Raw genomic sequence first — 17998 nt, forward strand, 5'->3', positions numbered from 1 at the left:
ATCACAGGCACAGAAAAACTCAAAGATAGGGAGCCAAACAGCAGATACGTTTAACAAGGCAAAACATGTTCAAAGCTGCACCACAGATATAGGAATTTGGAATGTGAGAAACATGAGCCAGGCAAAGCTAGAAGCAGTAAAAAAAGGAAATGGAGTGGCTAAACTGGTAATCTCTCATCTTGATTTCTGTAACGCGCTCCTCTACATGGGGCTACCTTTGTATCAAGGAACGATAAGGGAGCTGGGGATGTTCAGCCTGAAGAAGAGAAGGTTAAGAGGTGATATGATAGCCCAGTTTAAATATTTGAAGGGATGTCATATTGAGGAGGGAGCAAGCTTGTTTTCTGCTGCTCCAGAGAACAGGACCCGGAAACAATGGATGCAAGCTGCAGGAAAAGAGATTCCACCTCAACATTAGGAGGAACTTCCTGAGAGTAAGGGCTGTTTGACAGTGGAACACACTCCTTCCTCGGAGTGTAGTGGAGTCTCCTTCCTTGGAGATCTTTAAACAGAGGCTGGATGGCCATCTGTCGGGGATGCTTTGATTGTGATTTCCTGCATGACTGGGGGTTGGACTGGATAGCACTTGTGGTCTCTTCCAACTCTATTATTCTATGATTCTATGGTACAAAATGCGGGAGCCAGATTGGTCACCGGTACAACTAGGTCTGACCATATAACACCAGTTTTAAGATCTCTTCACTGGCTCCCGATTAGTTTCCGGGTGCAGTACAAAGTGTTGGTTATTACCTTTAAAGCCCTACATGGCTTGAGCCTGAGTTACTTAGAGGAACGCCTCTCCCTACACAATCTGCTCCGCACTCTCAGTATAACAGGGAAGAATCTATTAGATTACCCAAGGACCAGATTAAGATCTACTTTCCACAGAGCATTCACTGTGGTGGCTCCCAAATTGTGGAACGGCTTGCCAGAGGAGATCCGTCTTATTACCACCTTAGATGCCTTCAAGAAGGCACTTAAGACAGATCTCTTTCGGTGAGCCTATCCCCCAGACCTGCTATAACAGCTTTAAGATGACACTCCACTCGGAACATGTATGGGGAATCAGATATTGATATTGCATATGTACAGGTTTTTGATGTGTGTTAAATTTTTCTTTTTGTTTTGAGAATGTATTTTAACTAATTGTAATTTTATACTTGTGTTGTTCTCCCGCCTCAATCCGTAGGGAGAGGAGGGATATATATATATATATATATATATATATATATATATATATACACACACACACACACACACACACACACACACATACCTATACTAGGAGTGAGTGAGCTAAAATGGACAGAAATGAGTCTGACTCAGAGAACTACACAGTGTTCTACTCAGGAAATAAAAAAACCCACTAAGAAATGGGGTGGCTTTGATATTAAGGAGAAATATAGCAAAGGCAATCAAAGGACACAATGCAGTCTGAATCATGTCAATTAGGCTCCAAGGTAAACCTATAAATATTACCATAATCCAAGTATATGTGTCAACTACAGAAGCAGGGGAAGAAGAAACTCTATGAAGTCCAGGAAGAAATTGACAATACACCAACACAGGACTTCAAAATAATCATAAGTGACTGGAATGCTAAAATAGGCAGGAAAGAAGAGTCAAGAACAGGAGGCAGATTCAGACTAGGCATAAGAAATAAAGTAGGAGTGTGACTGATAGCATTTTTCGAAACCAACAATCTATTAATTGCAAATACCTGCTTCATACAACCAGAAAGGAGACTGTAGACAAAGACATCACCAGAAAATCAATACAAAAATCAGATAGACTATAATTGGAAGCAAAATGAAAAGGTTCTATTCTTGCAGCCAGAACTACACCAGGTGCAGACTTTGGTACCAATCATGAACTACTTACATCAAAATTAGAGGAAAGCTGAAGAAGAAAGCAAAAACAAAGCAAAACAAAACAAAACAAAAAACAGTCACCATACCAAAATATGATCTGAACAGTATCTCAACAGAACTTACAGACTGATTTGCACTATTAAGCCTAATCAACCAGGACCAGAAGATCTATGGTCAGAAGCCAGGGATGTAATCAAGGAAGAATGTAAAGAGACACTTTTGGTATCCAAAAAGAAAGAGAAGACAATGAATAACAGAAGAAAGGCTTCAAGCAGTAAAGGAAAAAAGAAGCAAAACAAAAAGGAGATAGGAAGAAAAAGAGAACCATAAATGTAACTATTCCATCACTAGCGCACAAGGACAGGAACGACTACTGTAATAATCAATGCCGAGAAATAGAAGACAGTAACAAAAAAGGAAGAACAAGTGGTCTCTTCCATGAGATAACAAAATTCAAAGGGAAGTTCAAACAAAAGGCCGGGATGCTCTATGATAAGAAGAACATACAAGACCAAGAAGAAAATAATAAAACATTGGCTGCAATACACAGAAGAGTATTTAAAGGAGATTAAAAATGAAGAAGCATACGAAGATGAATTCCAGATTCTAGAAAGGGAGGTAAAAGTTGCAGTAAGAGAAATTGGGAAGAATAAATAAGAAGGAACAGATTATATTCCATTTGAAGTGATACAATCCACACAAACAGTATCAAATCTAGTGTTAGCCAAAATATGCCACAGATAGGGAAAACAAAATGGTGACCAACAAACTGGAAAGATTTAATATTCATCCCCACCCACAAAAACGAAACACAAAAGACTGCAACTGCTATAGACAAATAGCAGTCATTTCCCACGCAAATAACATTATGCTCAAAAATCTGCAATATGGGCTGCATCCGCTCTGCAAGAAATAATCCAGTTTGACACCACTTTAACTGCCATGGATCAATGATATAGAATTCTGGGAACTGTAGTTTGTTATGGCATGAGAGTTCTGCTCTGAGGGCAGCTAACAACAAAATGACTCTGGAGACAAGGGTTTGAATCCTTATTCGACTTCATGGAAACCAATTGGGTAATGTTGGGCAAGCCACACTCTCTCAGCCTCAAATAGGAGCAAAGGCCTTAGGTTTGCCATAAGTTGAAACGAAAGTCAGATAACAACCAACATTTGAAACATGTGTTGCCTCTAAGGCGGGTTACATACTGCCATAAGGGACATCCTTAGGACGTCCCATTTTTAAAAAGGGGTGTCTCTTCCAGATGCCCCTTACCCTGTTATGGACAGAGTCTGTAACAAATGGCGGTGGCCGTTCCGAACGGCCGCCGCCATTTTGACGTAACGGACGCTCTGCGTCCGCATGTCACGGCCTGGAAGTGACACTGCGAGTGCGCGCTTTGGCACTTGTGGCCTCTCTTCCGGGTTGCCGGAAGGAGTGCGATTTTCGCGCTCCTTCTTTGCAGCGCGGAGGAGTTGCGTGGTTTGGCTGCTGCAACTCCTCCGCGCTGCAACCGGCAGCGGCCTGAGACCACCCCTTTTGGGCGGTCTGTAACAGGCCTAAGTATCTACCAATGCCCTCTAGAAGATGTGGGGACAATTCTGCTGCCTTTTATATCAAGCAGAGGCCTTTTTTCCAAGATGAAGGCCCGTCCAAAATGGTCCAAGGGGTCCAAAATGGTCCAAAAATGTGTGGCCAAATTCCTCCCCCTGTGCTCCCTTAGAAGAATTTGGTGGGAATTGGAGAAAACAGAAGTAATAAAAGCTCTCTGGAGGCTGATGGCCACACAGTAGCCCTAAGGAGCTGCATGTGGCTCCCAGAAGATATTTTTCCACCCCGTTTTTACACAAAACATGCACCCAACAGACATCCTGCAGGGGCCTCCCTGGAGGTTTTGTACACCCTCCCTTAGCAAGTCTCCCATAATCCACAGGTCTTCATCCTGCTCTTTATGAAAAAAAAACTTAGTCTGTGGAGCTGGAAGTGAAGTTGGGGAAAGAAAGGAACAATGAATACCAGGAGTGACCCCCAGAGACACATAGGGAGCCTGACTGCATTGCTGGGAGAGCATGAAATGTACCTACCATTAACTTACATGCTGTAAACGGCTTAGAGACTACATAATTCAGTATGAAGCAGTATAGAAATGTAGCTGCTATTAGTATACATGTACAGTAGCTGAATCTCATCTCTTTGCCTGTGATTTCTCAGTTAAATCAGCTCTAGAGAAGCTTTGCAAACATATTTATTGAAATGAAACAGAACCACAGAACTGTCCACAAGGTCATCAGATAGAGGATTATGTTCATCTTGGGTATAAAATAAGCCCCTGCTGGATGAGAATGCAGAAAAACAAAAAAACTCAGTCCTACCTGGGGCTCTTTCATACTACACAGTTACACAGCTACGATTCCACTTTAGGGAGTGGTATTTAGAATCCTCAGTCAAAGAGCTCTAGTTCCTCAACAAACTACAAATACCAGGATCCCACAGGACATTGCCATGGCATCTAAAGTGGAATTATGGTTTACAAAGAGCCCTGGCTCAGCCTAGAAGGGTAAAAGATTCAAGTTTCTTACCTAGAAGGGAAGACACATTCTCATAGTTTTCATTCATGACCTCCTTGTACAAAGATTTTTGGTTCCGATCCAACAATGCCCATTCCTCCTCTGTGAAATACACAGCCACATCCCCAAAGGTCACCTGCAACAGAAAAAATGCCCTCATATTTCTCTGTCTCTCATCATTAGCTCCCGGCATCGTGAAGAGTAGTGGACGAGGGCTGCAATCTGGCTCCCTGATGAATTAGCCTTCTCTTATAAAGAGAGATTTTATATAGCACATGGGAACTCATCTGCATGGACCCTTCAAATTATTATTAATTGATAACCGTCTATTATCCCCTCTGTTGTAAGCTGCCCGGATTCCCAGTGACTGGGCGGCATATAAATAAAACCTATTATTATTATTATTATTATTATTATTATTATTATTATTATTATCTAGTGTCCTGCAGATGTTTTTGATTTTCACTACCTTTAATTCCTGTTACTGTGGTAAGTTTTGTTTAGTTATTCTGGCACAAGGACTTCTTCCCATCCCTGACAGTAAAAACAAAACAAAACAAATTAAATAACTAGCAATTGCAGCTTTTCATGATGGCTCAAGACCAGTTGCTGCCAAAGTGGTGGCACCAACCCTGCCTAAAAGCCACAGACTAACATTAATACAGGTATAGGATAAACTCTGCTCACAGGCCTGAGAGATCCAGTATTGGGCAGGGAGCCCATGCGCACCACCCCTGACCCTGACTATTAGGGGCAAAGAAAGGGCATGATGGGAGGACGAACTGACCAAATGAACCACATGGCAGGTATGAGGATAACATCTGGGGAGTGGAAATAAAAAAACACTAAGAGGGAATGTTTTGGGGTCCTCCAGATCCTTCTCAAGAGATCAATCCCAAGAAGGAGGGGGCGAGTGTTCACCTGTTCCAAGGGCATCCTTCCTGCAGTTTCTTCAATGGAGAAGGAATTCAACAGACTCTCCTCTCTAGAAGTCTGAAATCATTCCTGTCCTGGACTTCTGAGAACCTGAAGAAAGTACAAATGGAGGTGGTTAACATGTACAGAAATGTATACAGGCATCCATGGATCACCAAAGATAAACAAATTGGTCTGAGAGTAAATCCAGACTGAATTCTCACTAGAAGTAAAAATGACTAAATTGAAGCTCTTGTACTTTGGGTACAAGAGATCTTTGTAAGGAGCCTGCCAGAGATGCAGGAAGTTGGAGGGAAGGGGGGAAGAGGTGTTTTTTCCAGATGCAGAAATGCTCTCTTCCTCCTCTTCTTCTATTGAGTTCCCTTTTAAATTGCATTCCATGCCATTCAGGACTAAGTTTGCCTTCTGACATCCAATAATAGTCTCCCACTCCTCCAAAAGGTCAAGGAAGACCCTCCCAGGTGTGTTCAGAGCAAACAAGGACATCATTCATAGAACCATAGTAGGAAGAGAACACAAGGGCTATCCTGTCTGACCCCTGCTATGCGAAAATACACCATCAAAGCAGACCCAACAGATGACCATCCAGCTTCTGTTTAAAAACCTCCAAAGAAACAGACCCCATCACTCTCTGAGGCAGGGTGTTCCAAACACCTCTAACCATCAGGAAATTTTTCCTAATCTCTTTCCTGTAGCTTCAAGCCATTGCTCTGTGTCCAAATCTGGAGCAGTAAAAAATAAGCTTGCTTTATCCTCAATATGACAACCATAGAAATATTTAAACATGGCTATCATGTCATCCCACAGGGCTCTGTCCTGGGCAGTGCTATTCAACATCTTTATCAACGACCTGAATGACAGAATTGGGAGCATACTTATCAAATCTGCAGATGACACCAAATTAGCAGGAATAGCTAATACTTCAGACCTGAATAGACTAGAAAGCTGGGCCAAAGCTAACAAAATGAACTTCAACATGGATAAATGTAAGGTATTGCACTTAGGGCAGAAAAATGAAATGCACAGATATAGGATGGGGGACACCTGGCTGAATGAAACTACACACGAAAGGGATCTGGGAGTCCAAGTGGACCATGAACATGAGTGAACAGTGCGATGTGGCAGCTAAAAAGGCCAATGCAATTTTAGGCTGCATCAATAAAAGTATAGTGTAGATCAAGAGAAGTAATAATGCCACTGTATTCTGCTTTGGTCAGGCCCCACCTGGAATATTGTGTCCAGTTCTGGGCGCCACAATTCAAAAAGGACATTGAGAAACTGGAGCGTGTCCAAAGGAGGGCAAGTAAAATGGTGAAGGGTCTGGAAACCATGTCCTATGAGGAACACCTTAGGGAGCTGGGGAGGTTTAGCCTGGAGAAAAGAAGGTTAAGAGGTGATAGATACCCTGTTTAAATATTTGAAGGGATGTCATATTGAGGAGGGAGCAAGCTTGTTTTCTGCTGCTGCCAGAGACTAGGACCCGGAGCAATGGATGCAAGCTCCAGGAAAAGATTCCACCTCAACACACAGGAGGACTTCCTGACAGTAAGGGCTGTTCGACAGTGGAACAACTCCCTCGAGGGTGATAGAGTCTCCTTCCTTGGGAGGTCTTTAAACAGGCTGGATGGCCTGTCGGGGATGCTTTGATTGGATTTCCTGCATGGCAGGGGGTTGGACTGGATGGCCCTTGCGGTCTCTTCCAACTCTACGATTCTATGATTCTATGATCCCTTAACCTACGCATCTTGAGGCAAAACATAACTAGCTCCCTAGTTCGTCCTCCTAGGGCATGGTTTCCAGACCTTTCACCATTTTAGTTACCTTCCTCTGGACATGCCCCAGCCTGTCCACATCCTTCTTGACTTGTGGTACCCAGAACCGGACACAATATTCCTTGTGAGATCTGATCAAAGCAGAACAGTGTGGTACTATTACTTTCTTCAGTCTAGACATGAGGCTCCTAATTACACTGGTTTTCTTAGCTGCCATATCACATTCCTGGCTTATATTCATTGCTGTGGTCTACCAAAATGCCTAGATCCCTTTTTGCATGCACCGCCATCAAGCCAGGCATCATCCATTCTGAGCATCTTATTTTTACTGCCCAAGTGTAGTATCCTACATTTCTCTCTGCTGAAATTCATATTGTTCTAATTTGTTAAAGTCATTTTGAATCCTGATCCTGTCCTGTGGGACATTAGTAATTCTTCCTAATTGTCACCTGCAAATTTGGTAAGCATGCCCTCTATTCCATCATTCAAGTCATGTACAAAAATGAGGAATAGCACAAGGCCCAGCAACCCATACTGTGGCACCCCACTGGTCACTTCCCACCAAGATGAAGAAGAGCCATTGCTGAGCACCCTTTGGCTTCAGTCAGTCAACCAATTACAAATTCACGTACTGGTTGCATTGTCTAGCTCACATTTTACAGTCAGCCCTCCATATCAATGGTTCCCCTCCCCAAGAGTCAAGCATCCATGGCCTGAAAATATTTTTAAAAATAAAATTCCCCAAAGCAAACCTTGGTTATGCCATTTTATAGAGAGACACAATTTTATTATGCCATTGTATTTAATGGGAGTTGAAAACCAATCGATTTTAGTATCTAGGCTAAGTGGGGGGGGGGGGTTTCCGTAAACCAAAACCCAGCAGATAGCAAGGGCCCACTGTACTAGGGGGTGGGGGGGGTTGGGTTGGTTTTTGAGGGATCTCAAGGCCTTATTGAAATGAGGATATGCTACACCCACAGTTTTCCCTTCATCGACCAAACTTGTGACTCTATTGAAAAAAGGAGGCATTGAGTCCATGGGACCTACTTAAGTGTTGTTTTAAGAAGTTTTTATTGATTTAATGGCTCTAAGAGCAGATGTAGCCTGAACTTACATTAGACAAGATGATGACAAAACTGTGGCTGTGAATTCAATACAGTGATAACATTTATAGAAATAAGGAGCCATTACTGCTTGAAGTTATAAAGAAGTCTCCTCTTCCAGAAACTTTGTTGTTCTTCTTTAATCTCCACCTAAGTCATTTGTTGGCAAGAACTGTGGGAATCTCAGTCATGGGCTCAGAAACCCAAACCAACAAAAAACACACGTTGGTTGTTACCAGCATTGAAGCCTTAAAATCCTGAATGTGGTGGATGACTTTTCTTCTGATGACCCTATGCAGAGTGCCTGATGGGATACATGACATAAGAGTTCTCCATGACTGCAAGGCAAGCAGGTCACATAAACTATTGAAACATAGATCAAAGGGCTCAGATTGGAGTTGCCAACAGAAAACAGTCATTCACACCTTTGGGGCAGATTTAGGCCAGGATGTCTTGCCAGGCCAGAACCATTCTCACCTTGGATGACCATTCTCACCTTGGAGACTGTCTATAGATCAAGCAATCTTTAATATGTAGATTTGGTTTTGCTTTGAAGTGTGGTAAACAACTCTTCGCCCGAGGCAAGATTTTGCCTTATTTAAGGTCCCTCAAATATTTTGTCACTGTTCTGTGTTAGAATCCAGGCAGGTTTCTTGTCGGTCGGGTTCTGATATAGTTCCAGTTCACTTCCCCTCCCTTCCTTCCCCTCCGTGTTGCTGAGTCTTCATCAGTCTGGACCCAGAGCACCACCAAAACAGGTTAATATTGCCATTAGAAAGCCTCGTGTTCTCTGTCCAATGCTAACTCACTATCTTCCTGAGTTCTTTCTTGAGTGATTGTGTGAGTGTATGCTTGTCTTATGTGTGTATGAATAATAAACAGCAATCAGTTTTCATAAAACTTGTCTCTGTTGACCTATTACCTTGGCTACCTTCATATACATAGGACAGAAACTGCTTCTCTATTTGAGCTAATAAATTCCCCAAACCAAGGTCTCCTTATTACATTGTCCATAGTTGTATGGGTATAATGGAATATTTCTCTCAAAGGGCATAAGCTCTATAATCTGTATATCATAGGCCGCTACAGATTAGAAGAAAGGAGTGGCCTCTGGATTGTTGCTGTGGCAACTGCACGGCCATGACAACAATCTGCCCCAAAAAGGAGCTCCTAAATGGAGCTCCTTCCCACGACATTGCCAAGGCACCATTTGCGCCCTGGGGTGTCATGGTGATGTCACTCACACACTGCGCTGTGCTGTTTGGACGCTGCACACATGTGACATCATCGACATGCGCACCATGTGGACAGCGGTGCGTAAAGATGGTGCCGCCGTCAGTGCTAGGGTTCCAGAGCATGTGGATGCTGCACGCTCCGGAACCCTAGAATTGGCCCCAGGCCGCCACAAACCAGCAGGCTGTACTGGGCCATAGTTTGCAGAGTGTTGTCCTATCTTTTTTAAATACTATATTTTAAGTGTGCACTCATCCCTCCACATTTGCTGGGGTTAGAGACACAAGACCCCCATGAATGTGGAAACACAAATAACAAAAAAACAAAAACAAAAACCTTATGTTTTTACCTAAGAGAACACCTCTCTAGGAACCTATGGGTCCTGCAGTGCAACTCTGTGGTCAACACCTGCCAGACATTGATCACAGAATTGTGCTGGAGGAGCTACAAATGCCTCATGGGGTATTCTCTCTAGGAATCTCTAGGTCCTTCAGTGGAATTTTTGGTTAAAATTGATCATAGAGTTCCGCTGGAGGACCTAGATATTCCTGGAGAGAACATACTACAGTCATCTCTCTATATTTGCGGCTTTGATTATTCACGGATTTCATTAATATGCTCTCTAGGACTGTCTAGGTCCTCCAGTGCAACTCTGTGGTCAACTTTAACATAAAAGTTGCCCTGAAAGACCATTTGTAGCTACTCCAGTGCCATTCTATGGTCAGTGTATGTTGGACATTGACCACGAGTTGCACTGGAGGACCTAGAAGATTCATGGTGTCCTCTCAGGTAAAAACAGTGTTTTTCTTATTTGCAGTTTTTTCATATTCACGGGGGTCTTGTTCCCTTAATCCTAGCGAATATGGAGGGACAACTGTAATACAATCCGTGAATAATCAAATCCACAAAAGTCAAAGCCGCAAATGTGGAGGGGTGATATTTGTTATCAGCCCCTGAAGGCGGCTTAGTGTGGCTGAAATGTGTTGGGCTTTTTAAACATTGAATAAACAGTTGGCCATCTTAGAGCATCTGGAGCTTGTCTCCTCTCTGTTTGCTGCTTGTCACTTACTGCACATGCCAATATGCCTCCAACTGAGAAAGGAACTGATGCCCAGGCAGCTCTGGGTGTGCTGTTTAATTTTTAAGACGTTACATTGGCAGAATTCATGATTTCATCTATGAGAAACTGAAGAATTTATAGCTTTCTTACTTGGTCTCCTTGATATCTGCTTGTAGCCTTGAAGGTCAGGAATGTGGGGGAAGAGAGGCCTGACAGCTCTTTCTCTTCTGCCCGAAAGAAGAGATCTGGGTTAGTCCTCTGGTGCTATGGCAGTGCCTGGGGCTGGGGAGACAAAGGAGGAGAAATGATGTTTTCTGAGGGACTCCTCCTGCCCCTCACCTGCCCCAGACTGCAAAGGGAGGGGAACCGAAGGCAGGATGCAGCTGGGGAATGGGGGCCAGCACATCCTTTTGGGGGAAGAGTCAGAGAATGGAAAACCTTTTGCCTATGTGTTTACTGCCATTATGCCACTTGCATTCGGGGACTGCCAACTAAAATACATAGATAAATGGCTTTCCAAATTCCTGATCCTGTTTTTCATACAGATCTATTTGCTTCCATGTTCAGAAGAGGGACTGAGTTTGTCTGTTGCCTCAAAGGCCACAGGGAATCTTCTGGGCTAACAGAGCTGGAGGGGGGAGGGGCCTTTACTCCCAGGAATAGTGCTCCAGGAGGCAGCCAAAGGGGGGAGCTTAAGTCATTCCCAGAGCATCTGTTTAAGCATGGATACGAAAAAAGGGGGAAATAAAAAAAGCATGAAAGTACGCAGAATCTTTTTCGATGTTAAGGGAGGGATTATCCCTGTGATTCTTTGTCACAAATACAGTCACCCAAAAGCTTGAATGTTGACATTACAGTGCTGGTTAGCCCAGGGGAAAATGTGCAGAAAAACAAAATTATCCCCCCCCCCCTTTCTGACCTTCAGAACTCCAACTACAGGCTGGATGGGCCATCTGTCGGGGATGCTTTGACTGAGATTCCTGCATGGCAGATGTGGGTTGGACGGATGGCCCTTCTGGTCTCTTCCAACTCTATGATTCTATGACAAACACACATACAATTCCCCTCAAGAGCCCCTTCTCTGCTCCAGGACCTGAAGGAGGGGGTCTTCTTCCTCTCCTCTTACAACCCTCAAAAGCCAGGCATCTCCTCCTCCTTGAATGCCCTGCTTCCCCTCTACTCTCCCCCCCAAATAGACTCATAGGGCCAGCCAGCTCCAGTCAAACCCATTCTCACCATTCAACGAAGCATCCCCAACAGATGGCCATTAGGACTCTGGGACCAGGGTTTCGAGTTCCAGCTCAGCCATGAAACCCATGGTGACCTGAGAGCAGTCACACTCTCTCAGCCTCCTCCTTGGGAAGGAAGGCAAGGGCAAGCCTCCTCTGAACCAGTCTTGCCAGTTTCTGCGGGAATCCCCTGGAATCCGGGGAATTTAATTCATTTCTTTCCGGGTGTATTTGACTGAATAATAATAAATATTGGGGAGATTCCGGGGATTTTGGTGAGTGAAAACGTCCGGGGAACATCTTCGAGGCTTGTTGGTAGCCACTGCTCTGAACAAAACTTGCCGGAAAACCCCAGGACAGGCTCCCTTGAGGGTGGCACAAGTCGGAAAGGGCTTGAAGGCACACAACCACCCAACAACAACACAACAGAGGAGGGTCTGGGCGGCTGAGAGGGAAGCAAGGGGTGTCTCCCTTCCCAAGAGCGGCCGAGGAACTGGGCCCCTTCCTGCTGGGGCCCTCCCCCCTCCCCCCCCAATTTTGCCCCCTGGGCCCCTTCCTCTCCCTCTTCTCCAAGGGGCCAAGAGAAAGGCCTCCCTCTAAAGGGGGGGGGCGAAGAAGACCCCTCCAAACATGCAGCAAGGCTTAGGACCCCTCCCAATGCCCCTCCCGCCTGCTCCACCACTGGGCCCCTTCCCTCCCCTGCATACCTCCCCTCGGAGGCCTGGCTTCAACCAGGGAGGGAGGAGGGGGGAGGGAGGAGGCCGGGGTTCCCGGTCCTCCCGGGGAGAGAGGAGGACTCAGCTTCCTGAGAGGCAGGAAGCGTTCGTCCTTTGGATTGAGAATCACGTGAAGAGAGAGAGAGAGAGAGTCCGTTCTCTGTCCTCCAAGTGGAATAGAGAGGAAGACATAGCTTCCGAGAGAGGCAGGAAGTGTTCCATGGGGAAAATCACGTGAGGCGGTGGGGAAGAGGTTCTCCCTCACGTCCTTCAAAGGGGAAGAGAGAGGAGCGCTCGGTTCCTAGAGAGGCAGGAAGTGGATGGAAAAAAACCAGTGAGGCAGGAGGGAGGCGCAGTGTCTGGAGCCGGCAGCAGGGAGCCGCGCGGAGAAGGGGAGCCTCCCTTGGGGCTTGTGAGTCGTCGTTCCTGGCGCCCCTTCCCCAAACCCCGCAGGGCCTCCGAGGAGAAGAAGCAAAGGGAGCGGGGGGGGAGAGACTCCGGGGGGCAGGAGGACCAGCTCCTCTTCGAGGAATGGTGGAGCTGGGAAAGAGAGAGAGAGAGGACTCAGACCTTCCTCTGCTGCTGCTGCTGCCCCCCGTCAGTCCTCCAAAGGAATTGGGGCAGCGGGGGAAGAGGAGTGAAGGGGGCACCTTTGCAGGCATTGGGGCCTCTGGGGAGAGGAGAACTTAGCGCCCCTCTCTCTCCAGCGGAAGGGCAGTGGGACGAGTCCCCCTCCTCCTCCTCCTGCTTGCCACTTGATCCCCCTTTTCCTCCTCGCCTCAGTCTGCCTTCTTTTTCCTCTCCTCCCAAAAACCCCAGTGGAAGGGGGAGCATGGTTGGAAGAGACCCCAAGAAGGGCCACCAGCCCAGCCCTTTCTTCTGCCATGCAGGAACTCTCACTCACAGCATCCCCTGTGACAGATGGCCATCCAGCCTCTGCTTCAAGTCCTCCAAGGAAGGAGACTCCACTACACTCTGAGGAAGGGTGTTTCCACTGTCGAACAGCCCTTAACTGTCAGGAAGTTCCTCCTATTGAGCTGGAATCTCTTTTCCTGCAGCAGAAACAAGCTTGCTCCCTCCTCAATGTGACACCCTTCAAGTATTTAAAGAGGGCTTCATATCCCCTCTTAACTTTCCTTCTTCTCCAGGCTAAACATCCCCCAGCTCCTTGAGGCGTTCCTCATAAGGCATGGCTTCCAGACCATTTGTCGCCCTCCTTTGGAGACTGGCTCCAGTTCTCACATCCGGATTGTCGTTTGTAGTACAATTCAAGAACAGTGGGTAGCTCATTTGTAATGTACCTTTAATTGCCTTCTACCTCTACGAGAAACTGGACTCTGTTCTGTCAATCCATCATTGACTGTTGCTACTGCTGCGTTGTTTGAATGTAGAGTCTCTCAGTCCTGTAACCTTTCCTCCAGACTGATTTCTTTGGCATTGCTTTAAGGCTGGCCATTCCTCACAGTCAAAGGCTTCTAAAGCATCTAATGCCCTTATCCCTGCTTTTTGTTGACTCTTCCCTAATGTTTATTTTATTCAGTCTGTACTTTCTCTATTCAATTTGAGCTTTGCCTTCCTTGCATGAATCCACACTGATCATTTTGAAGATATTTATATATGAATTTATTCATTCTTTTGCCATTATTGCTTTTAATATTTTAGCATCTTGGCTTATAAGGGATATAGGTCTATAGATCCTGGATCTGTCAATCTTTATTGGTTTCAGAATCATATTACCAGTGAATGATCCCATGATGGTGGGATCCTTTCCGCATTTAAATTTTATGATATGATACCTCCAATTTAGGTATTAAATCTTTTTAAGTTTATAATATTCTGTTCCCACCCCACCATCCTGGGGATTCCCTCCTTTTAACTTATCTATCATTCTTCTCTTTCCTTTTTCAAAACCAGTTTCTCCACTATTTCCTTCTCCTCTTTCTCTGTTTTTTTTTTCAGTGCTTCTCAATATATTCCTCAATTTATCCATTGATTTGTTCCTTTCTGAATAATTCTTATAATATTCTTAAACATCTTTATCTTTTCAAGTACACATTCCCCTGTTTTATCCTTTATAACCCATCATGTTTTTCTCTTTCCTTTTTGTGTTGATTTTGCCAATTTAAATTTTGTTGCTTTAAAAAATCTCCCTCCGTAGATGTATCAAATTTTTCTGATCTGATCTATCCTATCGTATCTAATTCCCTTCTTTTTCTTGTAATACTATATTACTCTATTCTTTAAATAATTGTTATCTAATTTTTTAATTTCCATTTCCAATGTTGTTTTCCTCTCTTTGTTGTTTCTTTACCTTACATGTTCTCTAATAAAATCCCTCTTGCATTCGCTTTCATAGTGTCCCATAACAGAGCTGAGAAACCTCTCTGTTATTAATATCCCATATATTTTGCCATTCTCTCCTTTTTACTTACTATATCTTTTTGTAGTTCTAGTGTCTAACCTCATCTTTTTGCTTCTCTATAATCTTTTAATTAAAACATGTTTACAATAGATGGTCTGTACTTTATCGCTCTATTTCCGTATTAATACCTTTGAAACCTATTTTTGAATACAAAATAAAAATCTTTCTAGAATATTTTTATGGACTGCTGATAATAATTGTAACTCTTTTCATCCCCTTTAATCAATCTCTCCATACATCTTTAATTCTTTACTATTCATTATTTTATCCAGGGATGAATATTGTTATTCTATCCCTTATTGTTGGGTCTGATTATCCTTGTTGCATTTATCCATAAACCATATTAAAATTCCTGCCATAATGTGTGTAGTTTCCCAGCATATCCTCCATTTGTTAATGCTTTTTCATAAATTCTTTTTGATTTTCATTTGGAGCAACACATAACCACAGATACTTTTCTCCCCACATAATTCCTTGCATAAGTACAAATCTTCCTTTTTTCTCACCTAACTTTTAATACATTGAAACCAAATGTTTAGATGTTATGGTTGCTACTCCCCTTTGAAGCATCATATGCTTTTCTAGTAGCCACCCAATTCACTCTTAAGTTATTTGTTCCTGGTTTTGCTGATGCTTTTCCGAAGAAAAAAAATCTGCTTTCTGTTTCCTCAACAATGATTCTATCCTTTCATACAGACCCAATCCTTTCACATTATGCTACTTTTATCTTTATTAACCATGTTACTTTCCAAATCTCTAACTTGCTCTTCAGTACACTCCTATCCACCTTCCCCCTCCTTCCCTCTCATCCTCACCCCCGCCCTCATATACATTTCACCCCTCCGTCCCCAAGTACTGAACCTTGCCCATGGCTTTTACTCGCCCTCCAGGAAAGGGGGAGGAGGAGGCCATTTCTCGACGGGTGATAGATTTCTCCTCCTGATGTTTATTATTGTCTCCTGTTATGTCTCTTTAAAAAGTAACATCTTTGCCCTTATTTCTATGGTTCTTGGTGTTCTCCAGTTGCAACCCTTCACTGTCCTCTTCTGCGAACCAACAATTCCTTTAACAGCTCCAGTCCTGTTCCAGGGAGTACTCGTGTGTTGCTTCCCTTTCCATTGAAATTTCAGAAAAGGTGCCCCACTATAATAATAATAATAAATAATAATAATAATAGTAGTATATTTATAACCTGTCTCTCCTGTGTTGGATCAAGGCGGGTAACAGCATAAAAGAGAAAACACTAACATCAAGGCACAGAAACGTAGATAAAGGTGCACTAGACTCCAGATTTCACTCCCTCCCTCCTAAAATAACATTAAAAGCAATTTCCAAACGTGGGCATAAACAGTCAAGAATGAATCAGTCCGAGAGAACAATTTATGCAAGTGGAGAGTGAGTTGGGGATCCATTTGGGAAGGCCGCCGAAGAGATCTGTTTTTATTGCCTTCTTAAAGGCCTCCAAAGATGTTAGTTGGCGATCTCGTCCGGCAGATCGTTCCAGATTTTGGAGCGAGCAGCAAAAACGTCCTCTGGAGGTAGTACCAATCTAGTTCTCTTTACTGCAGTAGGTTTCCCCAGAGGACCTGAGAGTGCGGGAAGGTTATATGGGAGGAGGCGTTCCCTCAGGTAAGCTGGCCCAGGCCATGTAGGGCTTTATAGGTAATAACCACACCTTATCTGTGCCCGGAAGCTAATAGTAGCCTGTGGGATTTTAGAATGGTGTGATAGAATCAAACTTGAACTCCCATCATCAATTTGGCTGCCATGTTTTGGACCACTTGCAGCTTCGACACTGGCATAAGGTTGCCCTATGTGAACATATTGATCCTTCTTTTTCAGAAATGCAATACAGCTTGATACCTCTTCTGCAGCTCGATAGTCTCTGGGCAAATCATTATAAATTTCAATTGTGTTTCTCCAATTTCATATCGAGGTTCCTAATTTTTCAAGATTTCTGATTCCTGCGTTTGACCCATTATCCATGCTTGGGCCTAGAGCAGAGAGAAAAAGCTTGCTCCACCAAATAACATCCCTTCAATATTTCAACAGACTTGATTGTGTTCAGGCTGGCTCTAGGTATTTGGCCACTCTGTGCTATTAAGGGATGTGATCAGCTTCAGATCCCAGACTATCTGCCACTTGGTGAGGCTCGGAGCTGAAGTCCAAAATCCTTTAAACGGCACACGTTTGAGGATCACTGCTATAGAGGAATCAACCAGAGAATCTAAGAAGTAGTCCTCAGAAGAGCTCCCTAGAAAGCTGCTATTCCAGGCTTTTTCCAGAATAGAAAGAGTGATCCATCAGAAATTGTTGCACCGCTTCCATCTCACCTTAGTGAGTTTGGCATCCATAAGCTAATTGGAAATTGACTCTAGGCCTCAGCCAAAACAACACAGAATTAATTATAAATTTCTCCAACGTCACCCATATGAGAACACAACAACCTTTTGGCACTGAGACAGGGACTTGGATGATGTCCCTTGGATCTTTTCCAACTATGATTCTGTAGTTCTAACAGAACACAATTGTGTTCATGAGGCACTGATGGCTGAAACACAGCCAGTACATCTGCTAGACTGTGAAGAGTAGCACACCATCATCATCCCAAGGAGTCAATTTGTGTGGTTTATCTTTCTCATCCCTTTGTAGCCAGAGCTTCCTCTCTTCCCTAGATTTTGGGGCAGAGGCAATGGGTGAAGGGGAGACCGCAGGGGCCATCCAGAACAACCCCCTGCCATTGCAAGAATTCACAAAGCACTCCTCACAAATGTCCATCCAGCCTCTGTTTAAAAACTTCTATAGACAGAAGCTATACCAACTTCAAGGCAGCTTATTCCACTGCTGAACAGTTGTTGCAATCAGGAAGTTCTTTGTAATGGTTAAGTGAAAACTAGCGGTGCCACAGGCCCAGTGCTATTCAGCATTTATCAATGACTTGGATGTTGGAATAGAGGGCAGGCTTATCAAATTTCCTTTTTTTTTTAATTTTTAAAATTATTTTCACATAATTACAATTACATACAAAAATCTCTGTTAAAAGAACATTCATACAAAAATAACACAATAAACCCCCAATTCCCAATAA

The 17998-nt window shown here is 43.8% G+C and overlaps 1 pseudogene; it reads right to left on the reverse strand.

Moving 5' to 3' along the window:
* Window positions 1-11137, reverse strand: part of LOC121923058 — a 51680-nt pseudogene extending 40543 nt beyond the window's left edge.
* Window positions 11138-17998: the final 6861 nt, after the last annotated feature.

Source organism: Sceloporus undulatus, chromosome 2 (genome assembly GCF_019175285.1).
Source record: "Sceloporus undulatus isolate JIND9_A2432 ecotype Alabama chromosome 2, SceUnd_v1.1, whole genome shotgun sequence".
Lineage (NCBI taxonomy): Eukaryota > Metazoa > Chordata > Lepidosauria > Squamata > Phrynosomatidae > Sceloporus > Sceloporus undulatus.